Below are 21,928 nucleotides of genomic sequence, written 5' to 3'. Positions count from 1 at the left end.
CAATGCAGAGACGGCAGCGCCAGCGACAGCGCACAGCGCCAGCGACGCCACAGCAACGGCGGCTGCTGCCGACCCGCCAATACAAACGAGGGGACGCCACTTTTCCCGCCCCTCGCGAACACCCACACATTCTTATTGCCTCCTCCCCCTGCATTCGAAACAAGTGAATCAACTGAGTGAGTCGAAGGGGGGAAACGACAAAGAGAGCGGACTAACAGTGAAGAGTCCGCAGAACAAGAGGCCTCGAAATATACCTGCCTTCGCGATTACACGAACATACATACAGACGATACTGCAGCCCGAGCGGAAGAAGCAGCGAACGGATCGAACATTACAATCGAACCTGGTTCGTGTTTGAGCTTGAACCCCCCCTCATGACGAAGGCCCTGGCCGCAAACAAAAACGCAAACACACATGCAAACACAACCGCAAATAAAACGAGGTGGAACGTTGTGAGTTGCTGCGGACACCGCAACTCTACAGTTATACCCGATACCAAGTCAGTATGGCTCTCTCCGGCAGACGCCGCTAATATTGAACGACACGACAAAGAGTGCGTGCGAGAGAGACAGAAAATCAGTCTGAGCGTGACGTCGGGGGCTGCGTAGCCACTGCAAATTGATTTGTTCCTTTTGGCTACAAAAATGATCCGATCTGATCCAGATTCAGCAATCTGATAGATATGGTCATTATCTATGATTCTGCGTTTTTAGTTTTCTCGAATGTGCAATATTGTGGATGCAACAGATTTTCGTTCTTTGTGGGGGCGGAAGGGGGTGGGGCGAAATTCTGAGATATACGTTTTATAGTGAGATCTAACAGAAGTGCGGATACCAAATTTGGTTACTCTAGCCTTAATAGTCTCTGAGATTTTTTGATGCCCCAGATTTTCGTCCTTTGCGTGGGCGGAAGGGGGTGGGGCGAAATTTGGACACGAAACGGTCAAGGTCCGATATCACAGGAGTGTGGATACCAAATTTGGTTGCTCTGGCTCTTATAGGTTCTGAGATCCTTCAACTCATATTTTGCAATTGGCAAAACCGACCATGAAACCTGTGTGTTAGAGAGAGACAGAGCGAGAAAGAATGAAATTGTTTTCTTGATGCTGGCTATAATAATAATACGATCCAATTCAGATTCTGCAGTCTAAAAGATATGGTCATTTTCTACGATTCTGCGTTTTTGGTTTTCTCATATCTTTAAAATTGTGGATGCTACAGATTTTCGTCTTTTGTGGGGGCGGAAGTGGGCGGGGCGAAGTTTTGAAATATTTTTGTAGCAGTGACATATCACAGAAGTCTGGATCCAAAACATCGTTGCTCTAGCTCTTATAGTCTTTGAGCACTAGGCGATGAAGGGGACGGACAGACGGACAGACGGACGGACGGACGGACGGACAGACGGACAGACGGACAGACAGGCAGGGCTCAATCGACTCGGCTATTGATGCTGATCAAGAATATATATACTTTATGGGGTCGGAAACGATTCCTTCTGGACGTTACACACATCCATTTTCACCACAAATCTAATATACCCCAATACTCATTTTGAGTATCGGGTATAAAAAAAACACAACTGCAATTAACTTAACGAAAGGGAAAACCTACACCAGCAACTAAAATGGCAAGAGGAATGGCCAGACGAGGGTCAAGCAGACGCCACAGCGACGGCGGCAGAGCGGCCCGCAGAGGGACCCTAGCGGCAGCAGCAGCAGCCATCCACAACGATAGCAGCAGCGGCTGCCAATGCAGAGACGGCAGCGCCAGCGACGCCACAGCGACGGCGGCTGCTGCCGACCCGCCAATACAAACGAGGGGACGCCACTTTTCCCGCCCCTCGCGAACACCCACACATTCTTATTGCCTCCTCCCCCTGCATTCGAAACAAGTGAATCAACTGAAGGAGTCGAAGGGGGAAACGACAAAGAGAGCGGACTAACAGTGAAGAGTCCGCAGAACAAGAGGCCTCGAAATATACCTGCCTTCGCGATTACACGAACATACATACAGACGATACTGCAGCCCGAGCGGAAGAAGCAGCGAACGGATCGAACATTACAATCGAACCTGGTTCGGGTTTGAGCTTGAACCCCCCCTCATGACGAAGGCCCTGGCCGCAAACAAAAACGCAAACACACATGCAAACACAACCGCAAATAAAACGAGGTGGAACGTTGTGAGTTGCTGCGGACACCGCAACTCTACAGTTATACCCGATACTAAGTCAGTATGGCTCCCCTCCGGCAGACGCCATTAATATTAAACGACACGACAAAGAGTGCGTGCGAGAGAGACAGAAAATCAGTCTGAGCGTGACGTCACGCGCTGCGTAGCCACTGCAAATTAATTTGTTTCCTTTGGCTATAAAAATGATCTGATCTGATCCATGTTCAGCAATCTGATAGATATGGTCATTATCTATGATTCTGCGTTTTTAGTTTTCTCGAATGTGCAATATTGTGGATGCAACAGATTTTCGTTCTTTGTGGGGCGGAAGGGGGTGGGGCGAAATTCTGAGATATACGTTTTATTGTGAGATCTAACAGAAGTGCGGATACCAAATTTGGTTACTCTAGCCTTAATAGTCTCTGAGATTTTTGGATACCCCAGATTTTCGTCCTTTGCGGGGGCGGAAGGGGGTGGGGCGAAATTTGGACACGAAACTGTCAAGGTCCGATATCACAGGAGTGTGGATACCAAATTTGGTTGCTCTGGCTCTTATAGGTTCTGAGATCCTTCAACTCATATTTTGCAATTGGCAAAACCGACCATGAAACCTGTGTGTTAGAGAGAGACAGAGCGAGAAAGAATGAAATTGTTTTCTTGATTCTGGCTATAATAATTATACGATCTGGTTCAGATTTTGCACTCTAGAAGATATAGTCATCTTCTACGATTCTGAGTTTTTAGTTTTATACTATCTTTAAAAATGTAGATGCCACAGATTTTCGTCCTTTGTGGGGCGGAAGTGGGCGGGGCGAAGTTTTGAAATATTTTTGTAGCAGTGACATATCACAGAAGCCTGGATCCAAAATATCGTTGCTCTAGCTCTTATAGTCTTTGAGCACTAGGCGCTGAAGGGGACGGACGGACAGACAGACAGGGCTCAATCGACTCGGCTATTGATGCTGATCAAGAATATATATACTTTATGGTTCCTTCTGGACGTTACACACATCCACTTTTACCACAAATCTAATATACCCCAATACTCATTTTGAGTATCGGGTATAACGAGGGGAACGTTGTGAGTTGCTGCGTACACCGCAACTTTACATTTATACCCGATACTTAGTCAGTATGGCTCTCCTTCGGCAGACGCAGCTAATATTAAACGACACGACAAAGAGTGCGTGCGAGAGAGACAGAAAATCAGTCTGAGCGTGACGTCGAGCGCTGCGTAGCCAGTGCAAATTGATTTGTTCCTTTTGGCTATAAAAATTATCTGATCTGATACACATTCAGCAATCTGATAGATATGGTCGTTATCTATGATTCTGCGTTTTTAGTTTTCTCGAATGTGCAATATTGTGGATGCCACAGATTTTCGTCCTTTGTGTGGGCGGAAGGTGGTAGGACGAAATTTTGAGATACACGTTTTATAGTAAGATCTAACAGGAGTGCGGATACCAAATTTGATTACTCTAGCGTTAATAGTCTCTGAGATTTGTGAATATCCCTAGATTTTCGTCCTTTGCGGGGGCGGAAGGGGTTGTGGCGAAATTTTGAAACAAACTCGTCTCGGTCCGATATGTTAGGAGTGTGGATACCAAATTTGGTTGCTCTAGCTTGTATAGTCTCTGAGATCTAGGCGCTAATGTTTTACTCTAAGCAAAGCCACCTATGCCACGTGTGTGTTAGAGAGAGACAGGGCGAGAAAAAATGAAATTGTTTTCTTGATGCTGGCTATAATAATAATACGATCCAATTCAGATTCTGCAGTCTAAAAGATATGGTCATTCTCTACGATTCTGCGTTTTTGGTTTTCTCATATCTTTAAAATTGTGGATGCCACAGATTTTCGTTTTTTGTGGGGGCGGAAGTGGGCGGGGCGAAGTTTTGAAATATTTTTGTAGCAGTGACATATCACAGAAGTCTGGATCCAAAACATCGTTGCTCTAGCTCTTATAGTCTTTGAGCGCTAGGCGCTAATAGGGACGGACAGAAGGCCGGAAGGACGGACGGACGGACGGACAGACGGACAGACGGACAGACAGGCAGGGCTCAATCGACTCCGCTATTGATGCTGATCAAGAATATATATACTTTATGGGGTCGGAAACGATTCCTTCTGGACGTTACACACATCCATTTTCACCACAAATCTAATATACCCCAATACTCATTTTGAGTATCGGGTATAAAAAAAACACAACTGCAATTAACTTAACGAAAGGGAAAACCTACACCAGCAACTAAAATGGCAAGAGGAATGGCCAGACGAGGGTCAAGCAGACGCCACAGCGACGGCGGCAGAGCGGCCCGCAGAGGGTCCCTAGCGGCAGCATCAGCAGCCATCCACAACGATAGCAGCAGCGGCTGCCAATGCAGAGACGGCAGCGCCAGCGACGCCACAGCGACGGCGGCTGCTGCCGACCCGCCAATACAAACGAGGGGACGCCACTTTTCCCGCCCCTCGCGAACACCCACACATTCTTATTGCCTCCTCCCCCTGCATTCGAAACAAGTGAATCAACTGAAGGAGTCGAAGGGGGGAAACGACAAAGAGAGCGGACTAACAGTGAAGAGTCCGCAGAACAAGAGGCCTCGAAATATACCTGCCTTCGCGATTACACGAACATACAATCAGTCTGAGCGTGACGTCACGCGCTGCGTAGCCACTGCAAATTAATTTGTTTCCTTTGGCTATAAAAATGATCTGATCTGATCCATGTTCAGCAATCTGATAGATATGGTCATTATCTATGATTCTGCGTTTTTAGTTTTCTCGAATGTGCAATATTGTGGATGCAACAGATTTTCGTTCTTTGTGGGGGCGGAAGGGGGTGGGGCGAAATTCTGAGATATGCGTTTTATTGTGAGATCTAACAGAAGTGCGGATACCAAATTTGGTTACTCTAGCCTTAATAGTCTCTGAGATTTTTGGATGCCCCAGATTTTCGTCCTTTGCGGGGCGGAAGGGGGTGGGGCGAAATTTGGACACGAAACTGTCAAGGTCCGATATCACAGGAGTGTGGATACCAAATTTGGTTGCTCTGGCTCTTAAGGTTCTGAGATCCTTCAACTCATATTTTGCAATTGGCAAAACCGACCATGAAACCTGTGTGTTAGAGAGAGACAGAGCGAGAAAGAATGAAATTGATTACTTGATTCTGGCTATAATAATTATACGATCTGGTTCAGATTTTGCACTCTAGAAGATATAGTCATCTCCTAAGATTCTGAGTTTTTAGTTTTATACTATCTTTAAAAATGTAGATGCCACAGATTTTCGTCCTTTGTGGGGGCGGAAGTGGGCGGGGCGAAGTTTTGAAATAATTTTGTAGCAGTGACATATCACAGAAGTCTGGATCCAAAATATCATTGCTCTAGCTCTTATAGTCTTTGAGCACTAGGCGATGAAGGGGACGGACGGACGGACGGACGGACGGACGGACAGACAGACAGGGCTCAATCGACTCGGCTATTGATGCTGATCAAGAATAAATATACTTTATGGGGTCGGAAACGATTCCTTCTGGACGTTTCACACATCCACTTTTACCACAAATCGAATATACCCCAATACTCATTTTGAGTATCGGGTATAACGAGGGGGAACGTTGTGAGTTGCTGCGTACACCGCAACTCTACATTTATACCCGATACTTAGTCAGTATGGCTCTCCTTCGGCAGACGCAGCTAATGTTAAACGACACGACAAAGAGTGCGTGCGAGAGAGACAGAAAATCAGTCTGAGCGTGACGTCGAGCGCTGCGTAGCCAGTGCAAATTGATTTGTTTCTTTTGGCTATAAAAATTATCTGATCTGATACACATTCTGCAATCTGATAGATATGGTCGTTATCTATGATTCTGCGTTTTTAGTTTTCTCGAATGTGCAATATTGTGGATGCCACAGATTTTCGTCCTTTGTGTGGGCGGAAGGTGGTAGGACGAAATTTTGAGATACACGTTTTATAGTAAGATCTAACAGGAGTGCGGATACCAAATTTGATTACTCTAGCGTTAATAGTCTCTGAGATTTGTGAATATCCCTAGATTTTCGTCCTTTGCGGGGGCGAAAGGGGTTGTGGCGAAATTTTGAAACAAACTCGTCTCGGTCCGATATGTTGGGAGTGTGGATACCAAATTTGGTTGCTCTAGCTTTTATAGTCTCTGAGATCTAGGCGCTAATGTTTTACTCTAAGCAAAGCCACCTATGCCACGTGTGTGTTAGAGAGAGACAGGGCGAAAAAAAATGAAATTGTTTTCTTGATGCTGGCTATAATAATAATACGATCCAATTCAGATTCTGCTGTCTAAAAGATATGGTCGTTCTCTACGATTCTGCGTTTTTGGTTTTCTCATATCTTTAAAATTGTGGATGCCACAGTTTTTTGTCTTTTGTGGGGGCGGAAGTGGGCGGGGCGAAGTTTTGAAATATTTTTGTAGCAGTGACATATCACAGAAGTCTGGATCCAAAACATCGTTGCTCTAGCTCTTATAGTCTTTGAGCACTAGGCGATGAAGGGGACGGACAGACGGACAGACGGACGGACGGACGGACGGACAGACGGACAGACGGACAGACGGACAGACAGGCAGGGCTCAATCGACTCGGCTATTGATGCTGATCAAGAATATATATACTTTATGGGGTCGGAAACGATTCCTTCTGGACGTTACACACATCCATTTTCACCACAAATCTAATATACCCCAATACTCATTTTGAGTATCGGGTATAAAAAAAACACAACTGCAATTAACTTAACGAAAGGGAAAACCTACACCAGCAACTAAAATGGCAAGAGGAATGGCCAGACGAGCGGCCCGCAGAGGGACCCTAGCGGCAGCAGCAGCAGCCATCCACAACGATAGCAGCAGCGGCTGCCAATGCAGAGACGGCAGCGCCAGCGACAGCGCACAGCGCCAGCGACGCCACAGCAACGGCGGCTGCTGCCGACCCGCCAATACAAACGAGGGGACGCCACTTTTCCCGCCCCTCGCGAACACCCACACATTCTTATTGCCTCCTCCCCCTGCATTCGAAACAAGTGAATCAACTGAGTGAGTCGAAGGGGGGAAACGACAAAGAGAGCGGACTAACAGTGAAGAGTCCGCAGAACAAGAGGCCTCGAAATATACCTGCCTTCGCGATTACACGAACATACATACAGACGATACTGCAGCCCGAGCGGAAGAAGCAGCGAACGGATCGAACATTACAATCGAACCTGGTTCGTGTTTGAGCTTGAACCCCCCCTCATGACGAAGGCCCTGGCCGCAAACAAAAACGCAAACACACATGCAAACACAACCGCAAATAAAACGAGGTGGAACGTTGTGAGTTGCTGCGGACACCGCAACTCTACAGTTATACCCGATACCAAGTCAGTATGGCTCTCTCCGGCAGACGCCGCTAATATTGAACGACACGACAAAGAGTGCGTGCGAGAGAGACAGAAAATCAGTCTGAGCGTGACGTCGGGGGCTGCGTAGCCACTGCAAATTGATTTGTTCCTTTTGGCTACAAAAATGATCCGATCTGATCCAGATTCAGCAATCTGATAGATATGGTCATTATCTATGATTCTGCGTTTTTAGTTTTCTCGAATGTGCAATATTGTGGATGCAACAGATTTTCGTTCTTTGTGGGGGCGGAAGGGGGTGGGGCGAAATTCTGAGATATACGTTTTATAGTGAGATCTAACAGAAGTGCGGATACCAAATTTGGTTACTCTAGCCTTAATAGTCTCTGAGATTTTTTGATGCCCCAGATTTTCGTCCTTTGCGTGGGCGGAAGGGGGTGGGGCGAAATTTGGACACGAAACGGTCAAGGTCCGATATCACAGGAGTGTGGATACCAAATTTGGTTGCTCTGGCTCTTATAGGTTCTGAGATCCTTCAACTCATATTTTGCAATTGGCAAAACCGACCATGAAACCTGTGTGTTAGAGAGAGACAGAGCGAGAAAGAATGAAATTGTTTTCTTGATGCTGGCTATAATAATAATACGATCCAATTCAGATTCTGCAGTCTAAAAGATATGGTCATTTTCTACGATTCTGCGTTTTTGGTTTTCTCATATCTTTAAAATTGTGGATGCTACAGATTTTCGTCTTTTGTGGGGGCGGAAGTGGGCGGGGCGAAGTTTTGAAATATTTTTGTAGCAGTGACATATCACAGAAGTCTGGATCCAAAACATCGTTGCTCTAGCTCTTATAGTCTTTGAGCACTAGGCGATGAAGGGGACGGACAGACGGACAGACGGACGGACGGACGGACGGACAGACGGACAGACGGACAGACAGGCAGGGCTCAATCGACTCGGCTATTGATGCTGATCAAGAATATATATACTTTATGGGGTCGGAAACGATTCCTTCTGGACGTTACACACATCCATTTTCACCACAAATCTAATATACCCCAATACTCATTTTGAGTATCGGGTATAAAAAAAACACAACTGCAATTAACTTAACGAAAGGGAAAACCTACACCAGCAACTAAAATGGCAAGAGGAATGGCCAGACGAGGGTCAAGCAGACGCCACAGCGACGGCGGCAGAGCGGCCCGCAGAGGGACCCTAGCGGCAGCAGCAGCAGCCATCCACAACGATAGCAGCAGCGGCTGCCAATGCAGAGACGGCAGCGCCAGCGACGCCACAGCGACGGCGGCTGCTGCCGACCCGCCAATACAAACGAGGGGACGCCACTTTTCCCGCCCCTCGCGAACACCCACACATTCTTATTGCCTCCTCCCCCTGCATTCGAGACAAGTGAATCAACTGAAGGAGTCGAAGGGGGGAAACGACAAAGAGAGCGGACTAACAGTGAAGAGTCCGCAGAACAAGAGGCCTCGAAATATACCTGCCTTCGCGATTACACGAACATACATACAGACGATACTGCAGCCCGAGCGGAAGAAGCAGCGAACGGATCGAACATTACAATCGAACCTGGTTCGGGTTTGAGCTTGAACCCCCCTCATGACGAAGGCCCTGGCCGCAAACAAAAACGCAAACACACATGCAAACACAACCGCAAATAAAACGAGGTGGAACGTTGTGAGTTGCTGCGGACACCGCAACTCTACAGTTATACCCGATACTAAGTCAGTATGGCTCCCCTCCGGCAGACGCCATTAATATTAAACGACACGACAAAGAGTGCGTGCGAGAGAGACAGAAAATCAGTCTGAGCGTGACGTCACGCGCTGCGTAGCCACTGCAAATTAATTTGTTTCCTTTGGCTATAAAAATGATCTGATCTGATCCATGTTCAGCAATCTGATAGATATGGTCATTATCTATGATTCTGCGTTTTTAGTTTTCTCGAATGTGCAATATTGTGGATGCAACAGATTTTCGTTCTTTGTGGGGGCGGAAGGGGGTGGGGCGAAATTCTGAGATATACGTTTTATTGTGAGATCTAACAGAAGTGCGGATACCAAATTTGGTTACTCTAGCCTTAATAGTCTCTGAGATTTTTGGATACCCCAGATTTTCGTCCTTTGCGGGGGCGGAAGGGGGTGGGGCGAAATTTGGACACGAAACTGTCAAGGTCCGATATCACAGGAGTGTGGATACCAAATTTGGTTGCTCTGGCTCTTATAGGTTCTGAGATCCTTCAACTCATATTTTGCAATTGGCAAAACCGACCATGAAACCTGTGTGTTAGAGAGAGACAGAGCGAGAAAGAATGAAATTGTTTTCTTGATTCTGGCTATAATAATTATACGATCTGGTTCAGATTTTGCACTCTAGAAGATATAGTCATCTTCTACGATTCTGAGTTTTTAGTTTTATACTATCTTTAAAAATGTAGATGCCACAGATTTTCGTCCTTTGTGGGGGCGGAAGTGGGCGGGGCGAAGTTTTGAAATATTTTTGTAGCAGTGACATATCACAGAAGCCTGGATCCAAAATATCGTTGCTCTAGCTCTTATAGTCTTTGAGCACTAGGCGCTGAAGGGGACGGACGGACAGACAGACAGGGCTCAATCGACTCGGCTATTGATGCTGATCAAGAATATATATACTTTATGGTTCCTTCTGGACGTTACACACATCCACTTTTACCACAAATCTAATATACCCCAATACTCATTTTGAGTATCGGGTATAACGAGGGGAACGTTGTGAGTTGCTGCGTACACCGCAACTTTACATTTATACCCGATACTTAGTCAGTATGGCTCTCCTTCGGCAGACGCAGCTAATATTAAACGACACGACAAAGAGTGCGTGCGAGAGAGACAGAAAATCAGTCTGAGCGTGACGTCGAGCGCTGCGTAGCCAGTGCAAATTGATTTGTTCCTTTTGGCTATAAAAATTATCTGATCTGATACACATTCAGCAATCTGATAGATATGGTCGTTATCTATGATTCTGCGTTTTTAGTTTTCTCGAATGTGCAATATTGTGGATGCCACAGATTTTCGTCCTTTGTGTGGGCGGAAGGTGGTAGGACGAAATTTTGAGATACACGTTTTATAGTAAGATCTAACAGGAGTGCGGATACCAAATTTGATTACTCTAGCGTTAATAGTCTCTGAGATTTGTGAATATCCCTAGATTTTCGTCCTTTGCGGGGGCGGAAGGGGTTGTGGCGAAATTTTGAAACAAACTCGTCTCGGTCCGATATGTTAGGAGTGTGGATACCAAATTTGGTTGCTCTAGCTTGTATAGTCTCTGAGATCTAGGCGCTAATGTTTTACTCTAAGCAAAGCCACCTATGCCACGTGTGTGTTAGAGAGAGACAGGGCGAGAAAAAATGAAATTGTTTTCTTGATGCTGGCTATAATAATAATACGATCCAATTCAGATTCTGCAGTCTAAAAGATATGGTCATTCTCTACGATTCTGCGTTTTTGGTTTTCTCATATCTTTAAAATTGTGGATGCCACAGATTTTCGTTTTTTGTGGGGGCGGAAGTGGGCGGGGCGAAGTTTTGAAATATTTTTGTAGCAGTGACATATCACAGAAGTCTGGATCCAAAACATCGTTGCTCTAGCTCTTATAGTCTTTGAGCGCTAGGCGCTAATAGGGACGGACAGACGGACAGACGGACGGACGGACGGACGGACAGACGGACAGACGGACAGACAGGCAGGGCTCAATCGACTCCGCTATTGATGCTGATCAAGAATATATATACTTTATGGGGTCGGAAACGATTCCTTCTGGACGTTACACACATCCATTTTCACCACAAATCTAATATACCCCAATACTCATTTTGAGTATCGGGTATAAAAAAAACACAACTGCAATTAACTTAACGAAAGGGAAAACCTACACCAGCAACTAAAATGGCAAGAGGAATGGCCAGACGAGGGTCAAGCAGACGCCACAGCGACGGCGGCAGAGCGGCCCGCAGAGGGACCCTAGCGGCAGCAGCAGCAGCCATCCACAACGATAGCAGCAGCGGCTGCCAATGCAGAGACGGCAGCGCCAGCGACGCCACAGCGACGGCGGCTGCTGCCGACCCGCCAATACAAACGAGGGGACGCCACTTTTCCCGCCCCTCGCGAACACCCACACATTCTTATTGCCTCCTGCCCCTGCATTCGAAACAAGTGAATCAACTGAAGGAGTCGAAGGGGGAAACGACAAAGAGAGCGGACTAACAGTGAAGAGTCCGCAGAACAAGAGGCCTCGAAATATACCTGCCTTCGCGATTACACGAACATACATACAGACGATACTGCAGCCCGAGCGGAAGAAGCAGCGAACGGATCGAACATTACAATCGAACCTGGTTCGGGTTTGAGCTTGAACCCCCCCTCATGACGAAGGCCCTGGCCACAAACAAAAACGCAAACACACATGCAAACACAACCGCAAATAAAACGAGGTGGAACGTTGTGAGTTGCTGCGGACACCGCAACTCTACAGTTATACCCGATACTAAGTCAGTATGGCTCCCCTCCGGCAGACGCCATTAATATTAAACGACACGACAAAGAGTGCGTGCGAGAGAGACAGAAAATCAGTCTGAGCGTGACGTCACGCGCTGCGTAGCCACTGCAAATTAATTTGTTTCCTTTGGCTATAAAAATGATCTGATCTGATCCATATTCAGCAATCTGATAGATATGGTCATTATCTATGATTCTGCGTTTTTAGTTTTCTCGAATGTGCAATATTGTGGATGCCACAGATTTTCGTCCTTTGTGTGGGCGGAAGGTGGTAGGACGAAATTTTGAGATACACGTTTTATAGTAAGATCTAACAGGAGTGCGGATACCAAATTTGATTACTCTAGCGTTAATAGTCTCTGAGATTTGTGAATATCCCTAGATTTTCGTCCTTTGCGGGGGCGGAAGGGGGTGGGGCGAAATTTGGACACGAAACTGTCAAGGTCCGATATCACAGGAGTGTGGATACCAAATTTGGTTGCTCTGGCTCTTATAGGTTCTGAGATCCTTCAACTCATATTTTGCAATTGGCAAAACCGACCATGAAACCTGTGTGTTAGAGAGAGACAGAGCGAGAAAGAATGAAATTGTTTTCTTGATTCTGGCTATAATAATTATACGATCTGGTTCAGATTTTGCACTCTAGAAGATATAGTCATCTTCTACGATTCTGAGTTTTTAGTTTTATACTATCTTTAAAAATGTAGATGCCACAGATTTTCGTCCTTTGTGGGGGCGGAAGTGGGCGGGGCGAAGTTTTGAAATATTTTTGTAGCAGTGACATATCACAGAAGCCTGGATCCAAAATATCGTTGCTCTAGCTCTTATAGTCTTTGAGCACTAGGCGCTGAAGGGGACGGACGGACAGACAGACAGGGCTCAATCGACTCGGCTATTGATGCTGATCAAGAATATATATACTTTATGGGGTCGGAAACGATTCCTTCTGGACGTTACACACATCCACTTTTACCACAAATCTAATATACCCCAATACTCATTTTGAGTATCGGGTATAACGAGGGGAACGTTGTGAGTTGCTGCGTACACCGCAACCTTACATTTATACCCGATACTTAGTCAGTATGGCTCTCCTTCGGCAGACGCAGCTAATATTAAACGACACGACAAAGAGTGCGTGCGAGAGAGACAGAAAATCAGTCTGAGCGTGACGTCGAGCGCTGCGTAGCCATTGCAAATTGATTTGTTCCTTTTGGCTATAAAAATTATCTGATCTGATACACATTCAGCAATCTGATAGATATGGTCGTTATCTATGATTCTGCGTTTTTAGTTTTCTCGAATGTGCAATATTGTGGATGCCACAGATTTTCGTCCTTTGTGTGGGCGGAAGGTGGTAGGACGAAATTTTGAGATACACGTTTTATAGTAAGATCTAACAGGAGTGCGGATACCAAATTTGATTACTCTAGCGTTAATAGTCTCTGAGATTTGTGAATATCCCTAGATTTTCGTCCTTTGCGGGGGCGGAAGGGGTTGTGGCGAAATTTTGAAACAAACTCGTCTCGGTCCGATATGTTAGGAGTGTGGATACCAAATTTGGTTGCTCTAGCTTGTATAGTCTCTGAGATCTAGGCGCTAATGTTTTACTCTAAGCAAAGCCACCTATGCCACGTGTGTGTTAGAGAGAGACAGGGCGAGAAAAAATGAAATTGTTTTCTTGATGCTGGCTATAATAATAATACGATCCAATTCAGATTCTGCAGTCTAAAAGATATGGTCATTCTCTACGATTCTGCGTTTTTGGTTTTCTCATATCTTTAAAATTGTGGATGCCACAGATTTTCGTTTTTTGTGGGGGCGGAAGTGGGCGGGGCGAAGTTTTGAAATATTTTTGTAGCAGTGACATATCACAGAAGTCTGGATCCAAAACATCGTTGCTCTAGCTCTTATAGTCTTTGAGCGCTAGGCGCTAATAGGGACGGACAGACGGACAGACGGACGGACGGACGGACGGACAGACGGACAGACGGACAGACAGGCAGGGCTCAATCGACTCCGCTATTGATGCTGATCAAGAATATATATACTTTATGGGGTCGGAAACGATTCCTTCTGGACGTTACACACATCCATTTTCACCACAAATCTAATATACCCCAATACTCATGTTGGGTATCGGGTATAAAAAAAACACAACTGCAATTAACTTAACGAAAGGGAAAACCTACACCAGCAACTAAAATGGCAAGAGGAATGGCCAGACGAGGGTCAAGCAGACGCCACAGCGACGGCGGCAGAGCGGCCCGCAGAGGGACCCTAGCGGCAGCAGCAGCAGCCATCCACAACGATAGCAGCAGCGGCTGCCAATGCAGAGACGGCAGCGCCAGCGACGCCACAGCGACGGCGGCTGCTGCCGACCCGCCAATACAAACGAGGGGACGCCACTTTTCCCGCCCCTCGCGAACACCCACACATTCTTATTGCCTCCTGCCCCTGCATTCGAAACAAGTGAATCAACTGAAGGAGTCGAAGGGGGGAAACGACAAAGAGAGCGGACTAACAGTGAAGAGTCCGCAGAACAAGAGGCCTCGAAATATACCTGCCTTCGCGATTACACGAACATACATACAGACGATACTGCAGCCCGAGCGGAAGAAGCAGCGAACGGATCGAACATTACAATCGAACCTGGTTCGGGTTTGAGCTTGAACCCCCCCTCATGACGAAGGCCCTGGCCGCAAACAAAAACGCAAACACACATGCAAACAAAACCGCAAATAAAACGAGGTGGAGCGTTGTGAGTTGCTGCGGACACCGCAACTCTACAGTTATACCCGATACTAAGTCAGTATGGCTCCCCTCCGGCAGACGCCATTAATATTAAACGACACGACAAAGAGTGCGTGCGAGAGAGACAGAAAATCAGTCTGAGCGTGACGTCACGCGCTGCGTAGCCACTGCAAATTAATTTGTTTCCTTTGGCTATAAAAATGATCTGATCTGATCCATATTCAGCAATCTGATAGATATGGTCATTATCTATGATTCTGCGTTTTTAGTTTTCTCGAATGTGCAATATTGTGGATGCCACAGATTTTCGTCCTTTGTGTGGGCGGAAGGTGGTAGGACGAAATTTTGAGATACACGTTTTATAGTAAGATCTAACAGGAGTGCGGATACCAAATTTGATTACTCTAGCGTTAATAGTCTCTGAGATTTGTGAATATCCCTAGATTTTCGTCCTTTGCGGGGGCGGAAGGGGGTGGGGCGAAATTTGGACACGAAACTGTCAAGGTCCGATATCACAGGAGTGTGGATACCAAATTTGGTTGCTCTGGCTCTTATAGGTTCTGAGATCCTTCAACTCATATTTTGCAATTGGCAAAACCGACCATGAAACCTGTGTGTTAGAGAGAGACAGAGCGAGAAAGAATGAAATTGTTTTCTTGATTCTGGCTATAATAATTATACGATCTGGTTCAGATTTTGCACTCTAGAAGATATAGTCATCTTCTACGATTCTGAGTTTTTAGTTTTATACTATCTTTAAAAATGTAGATGCCACAGATTTTCGTCCTTTGTGGGGGCGGAAGTGGGCGGGGCGAAGTTTTGAAATATTTTTGTAGCAGTGACATATCACAGAAGCCTGGATCCAAAATATCGTTGCTCTAGCTCTTATAGTCTTTGAGCACTAGGCGCTGAAGGGGACGGACGGACAGACAGACAGGGCTCAATCGACTCGGCTATTGATGCTGATCAAGAATATATATACTTTATGGGGTCGGAAACGATTCCTTCTGGACGTTACACACATCCACTTTTACCACAAATCTAATATTCCCCAATACTCATTTTGAGTATCGGGTATAACGAGGGGGAACGTTGTGAGTTGCTGCGTACACCGCAACTTTACATTTATACCCGATACTTAGTCAGTATGGCTCTCCTTCGGCAGACGCAGCTAATATTAAACGACACGACAAAGAGTGCGTGCGAGAGAGACAGAAAATCAGTCTGAGCGTGACGTCGAGCGCTGCGTAGCCAGTGCAAATTGATTTGTTCCTTTTGGCTATAAAAATTATCTGATCTGATACACATTCAGCAATCTGATAGATATGGTCATTATCTATGATTCTGCGTTTTTAGTTTTCTCGAATGTGCAATATTGTGGATGCCACAGATTTTCGTCCTTTGTGTGGGCGGAAGGTGGTAGGACGAAATTTTGAGATACACGTTTTATAGTAAGATCTAACAGGAGTGCGGATACCAAATTTGATTACTCTAGCGTTAATAGTCTCTGAGATTTGTGAATATCCCTAGATTTTCGTCCTTTGCGGGGGCGGAATGGGTTGTGGCGAAATTTTGAAACAAACTCGTCTCGGTCCGATATGTTAGGAGTGTGGATACCAAATTTGGTTGCTCTAGCTTGTATAGTCTCTGAGATCTAGGCGCTAATGTTTTACTCTAAGCAAAGCCACCTATGCCACGTGTGTGTTAGAGAGAGACAGGGCGAGAAAAAATGAAATTGTTTTCTTGATGCTGGCTATAATAATAATACGATCCAATTCAGATTCTGCAGTCTAAAAGATATGGTCATTCTCTACGATTCTGCGTTTTTGGTTTTCTTATATCTTTAAAATTGTGGATGCCACAGTTTTTTGTCTTTTGTGGGGGCGGAAGTGGGCGGGGCGAAGTTTTGAAATATTTTTGTAGCAGTGACATATCACAGAAGTCTGGATCCAAAACATCGTTGCTCTAGCTCTTATAGTCTTTGAGCGCTAGGCGCTAATAGGGACGGACAGACGGACAGACGGACGGACGGACGGACGGACAGACGGACAGACGGACAGACAGGCAGGGCTCAATCGACTCCGCTATTGATGCTGATCAAGAATATATATACTTTATGGGGTCGGAAACGATTCCTTCTGGACGTTACACACATCCATTTTCACCACAAATCTAATATACCCCAATACTCATTTTGAGTATCGGGTATAAAAAAAACACAACTGCAATTAACTTAACGAAAGGGAAAACCTACACCAGCAACTAAAATGGAAAGAGGAATGGCCAGACGAGGGTCAAGCAGACGCCACAGCGACGGCGGCAGAGCGGCCCGCAGAGGGACCCTAGCGGCAGCAGCAGCAGCCATCCACAACGATAGCAGCAGCGGCTGCCAATGCAGAGACGGCAGCGCCAGCGACAGCGCACAGCGCCAGCGACGCCACAGCGACGGCGGCTGCTGCCGACCCGCCAATACAAACGAGGGGACGCCACTTTTCCCGCCCCTCGCGAACACCCACACATTCTTATTGCCTCCTCCCCCTGCATTCGAAACAAGTGAATCAACTGAAGGAGTCGAAGGGGGAAAACGACAAAGAGAGCGGACTAACAGTGAAGAGTCCGCAGAACAAGAGGCCTCGAAATATACCTGCCTTCGCGATTACACGAACATACATACAGACGATACTGCAGCCCGAGCGGAAGAAGCAGCGAACGGATCGAACATTACAATCGAACCTGGTTCGGGTTTGAGCTTGAACCCCCCTCATGACGAAGGCCCTGGCCGCAAACAAAAACGCAAACACACATGCAAACAAAACCGCAAATAAAACGAGGTGGAGCGTTGTGAGTTGCTGCGGACACCGCAACTCTACAGTTATACCCGATACCAAGTCAGTATGGCTCTCCTTCGGCAGACGCAGCTAATATTTAACGACACGACAAAGAGTGCGTGCGAGAGAGACAGAAAATCAGTCTGAGCGTGACGTCGAGCGCTGCGTAGCCAGTGCAAATTGATTTGTTCCTTTTGGCTATAAAAATTATCTGATCTGATACACATTCAGCAATCTGATAGATATGGTCGTTATTTATGATTCTGCGTTTTTAGTTTTCTCGAATGTGCAATATTGTGGATGCCACAGATTTTCGTCCTTTGTGTGGGCGGAAGGTGGTAGGACGAAATTTTGAGATACACGTTTTATAGTAAGATCTAACAGGAGTGCGGATACCAAATTTGATTACTCTAGCGTTAATAGTCTCTGAGATTTGTGAATATCCCTAGATTTTCGTCCTTTGCGGGGGCGGAAGGGGTTGTGGCGAAATTTTGAAACAAACTCGTCTCGGTCCGATATGTTAGGAGTGTGGATACCAAATTTGGTTGCTCTAGCTTGTATAGTCTCTGAGATCTAGGCGCTAATGTTTTACTCTAAGCAAAGCCACCTATGCCACGTGTGTGTTAGAGAGAGACAGGGCGAGAAAAAATGAAATTGTTTTCTTGATGCTGGCTATAATAATAATACGATCCAATTCAGATTCTGCAGTCTAAAAGATATGGTCATTCTCTACGATTCTGCGTTTTTGGTTTTCTCATATCTTTAAAATTGTGGATGCCACAGATTTTCGTTTTTTGTGGGGGCGGAAGTGGGCGGGGCGAAGTTTTGAAATATTTTTGTAGCAGTGACATATCACAGAAGTCTGGATCCAAAACATCGTTGCTCTAGCTCTTATAGTATTTGAGCGCTAGGCGCTAATAGGGACGGACAGACGGACAGACGGACGGACGGACGGACGGACAGACGGACAGACGGACAGACAGGCAGGGCTCAATCAAATCCGCTATTGATGCTGATCAAGAATATATATACTTTATGGGGTCGGAAACGATTCCTTCTGGACGTTACACACATCCATTTTCACCACAAATCTAATATACCCCAATACTCATTTTGAGTATCGGGTATAAAAAAAACACAACTGCAATTAACTTAACGAAAGGGAAAACCTACACCAGCAACTAAAATGGCAAGAGGAATGGCCAGACGAGGGTCAAGCAGACGCCACAGCGACGGCGGCAGAGCGGCCCGCAGAGGGACCCTAGCGGCAGCAGCAGCAGCCATCCACAACGATAGCAGCAGCGGCTGCCAATGCAGAGACGGCAGCGCCAGCGACGCCACAGCGACGGCGGCTGCTGCCGACCCGCCAATACAAACGAGGGGACGCCACTTTTCCCGCCCCTCTCGAACACCCACACATTCTTATTGCCTCCTGCCCCTGCATTCGAAACAAGTGAATCAACTGAAGGAGTCGAAGGGGGGAAACGACAAAGAGAGCGGACTAACAGTGAAGAGTCCGCAGAACAAGAGGCCTCGAAATATACCTGCCTTCGCGATTACACGAACGGTGACACAGACGATACTGCAGCCCGAGCGGAAGAAGCAGCGAACGGATCGAACATTACAATCGAACCTGGTTCGGGTTTGAGCTTGAACCCCCCCTCATGACGAAGGCCCTGGCCCAAACAAAAACGCAAACACACATGCAAACACAACCGCAAATAAAACGAGGTGGAACGTTGTGAGTTGCTGCGGACACCGCAACTCTACAGTTATACCCGATACTAAGTCAGTATGGCTCCCCTCCGGCAGACGCCATTAATATTAAACGACACGACAAAGAGTGCGTGCGAGAGAGACAGAAAATCAGTCTGAGCGTGACGTCACGCGCTGCGTAGCCACTGCAAATTAATTTGTTTCCTTTGGCTATAAAAATGATCTGATCTGATCCATATTCAGCAATCTGATAGATATGGTCATTATCTATGATTCTGCGTTTTTAGTTTTCTCGAATGTGCAATATTGTGGATGCAACAGATTTTCGTTCTTTGTGGGGGCGGAAGGGGGTGGGGCGAAATTCTGAGATATACGTTTTATTGTGAGATCTAACAGAAGTGCGTATACCACATTTGGTTACTCTAGCCTTAATAGTCTCTGAGATTTTTGGATGCCCCAGATTTTCGTCCTTTGCGGGGGCGGAAGGGGGTGGGGCGAAATTTGGACACGAAACTGTCAAGGTCCGATATCACAGGAGTGTGGATACCAAATTTGGTTGCTCTGGCTCTTATGGGTTCTGAGATCCTTCAACTCATATTTTGCAATTGGCAAAACCGACCATGAAACCTGTGTGTTAGAGAGAGACAGAGCGAGAAAGAATGAAATTGTTTTCTTGATTCTGGCTATAATAATTATACGATCTGGTTCAGATTTTGCACTCTAGAAGATATAGTCATCTTCTACGATTCTGAGTTTTTAGTTTTATACTATCTTTAAAAATGTAGATGCCACAGATTTTCGTCCTTTGTGGGGGCGGAAGTGGGCGGGGCGAAGTTTTGAAATATTTTTGTAGCAGTGACATATCACAGAAGCCTGGATCCAAAATATCGTTGCTCTAGCTCTTATAGTCTTTGAGCACTAGGCGCTGAAGGGGACGGACGGACAGACAGACAGGGCTCAATCGACTCGGCTATTAATGCTGATCAAGAATATATATACTTTATGGGGTCGGAAACGATTCCTTCTGGACGTTACACACATCCACTTTTACCACAAATCTAATATACCCCAATACTCATTTTGAGTATCGGGTATAACGAGGGGGAACGTTGTGAGTTGCTGCGTACACCGCAACTTTACATTTATACCCGATACTTAGTCAGTATGGCTCTCCTTCGGCAGACGCAGCTAATATTAAACGACACGACAAAGAGTGCGTGCGAGAGAGACAGAAAATCAGTCTGAGCGTGACGTCGAGCGCTGCGTAGCCAGTGCAAATTGATTTGTTCCTTTTGGCTATAAAAATTATCTGATCTGATACACATTCAGCAATCTGATAGATATGGTCGTTATCTATGATTCTGCGTTTTTAGTTTTCTCGAATGTGCAATATTGTGGATGCCACAGATTTTCGTCCTTTGTGTGGGCGGAAGGTGGTAGGACGAAATTTTGAGATACACGTTTTATAGTAAGATCTAACAGGAGTGCGGATACCAAATTTGATTACTCTAGCGTTAATAGTCTCTGAGATTTGTGAATATCCCTAGATTTTCGTCCTTTGCGGGGGCGGAAGGGGTTGTGGCGAAATTTTGAAACAAACTCGTCTCGGTCCGATATGTTAGGAGTGTGGATACCAAATTTGGTTGCTCTAGCTTGTATAGTCTCTGAGATCTAGGCGCTAATGTTTTACTCTAAGCAAAGCCACCTATGCCACGTGTGTGTTAGATAGAGACAGGGCGAGAAAAAATGAAATTGTTTTCTTGATGCTGGCTATAATAATAATACGATCCAATTCAGATTCTGCAGTCTAAAAGATATGGTCATTCTCTACGATTCTGCGTTTTTGGTTTTCTCATATCTTTAAAATTGTGGATGCCACAGTTTTTTGTCTTTTGTGGGGGCGGAAGTGGGCGGGGCGAAGTTTTGAAATATTTTTGTAGCAGTGACATATCACAGAAGTCTGGATCCAAAACATCGTTGCTCTAGCTCTTATAGTCTTTGAGCGCTAGGCGCTAATAGGGACGGACAGACGGACAGACGGACGGACGGACGGACGGACAGACGGACAGACAGGCAGGGCTCAATCGACTCCGCTATTGATGCTGATCAAGAATATATATACTTTATGGGGTCGGAAACGATTCCTTCTGGACGTTACACACATCCATTTTCACCACAAATCTAATATACCCCAATACTCATTTTGAGTATCGGGTATAAAAAAAACACAACTGCAATTAACTTAACGAAAGGGAAAACCTACACCAGCAACTAAAATGGCAAGAGGAATGGCCAGACGAGGGTCAAGCAGACGCCACAGCGACGGCGGCAGAGCGGCCCGCAGAGGGACCCTAGCGGCAGCAGCAGCAGCCATCCACAACGATAGCAGCAGCGGCTGCCAATGCAGAGACGGCAGCGCCAGCGACGCCACAGCGACGGCGGCTGCTGCCGACCCGCCAATACAAACGAGGGGACGCCACTTTTCCCGCCCCTCGCGAACACCCACACATTCTTATTGCCTCCTCCCCCTGCCTTCGAA

This window comes from Drosophila miranda (assembly GCF_003369915.1).
Source record: "Drosophila miranda strain MSH22 chromosome Y unlocalized genomic scaffold, D.miranda_PacBio2.1 Contig_Y3_pilon, whole genome shotgun sequence".
Taxonomy (NCBI): domain Eukaryota; kingdom Metazoa; phylum Arthropoda; class Insecta; order Diptera; family Drosophilidae; genus Drosophila; species Drosophila miranda.
Note: the sequence above shows the minus strand (reverse complement) of the source record.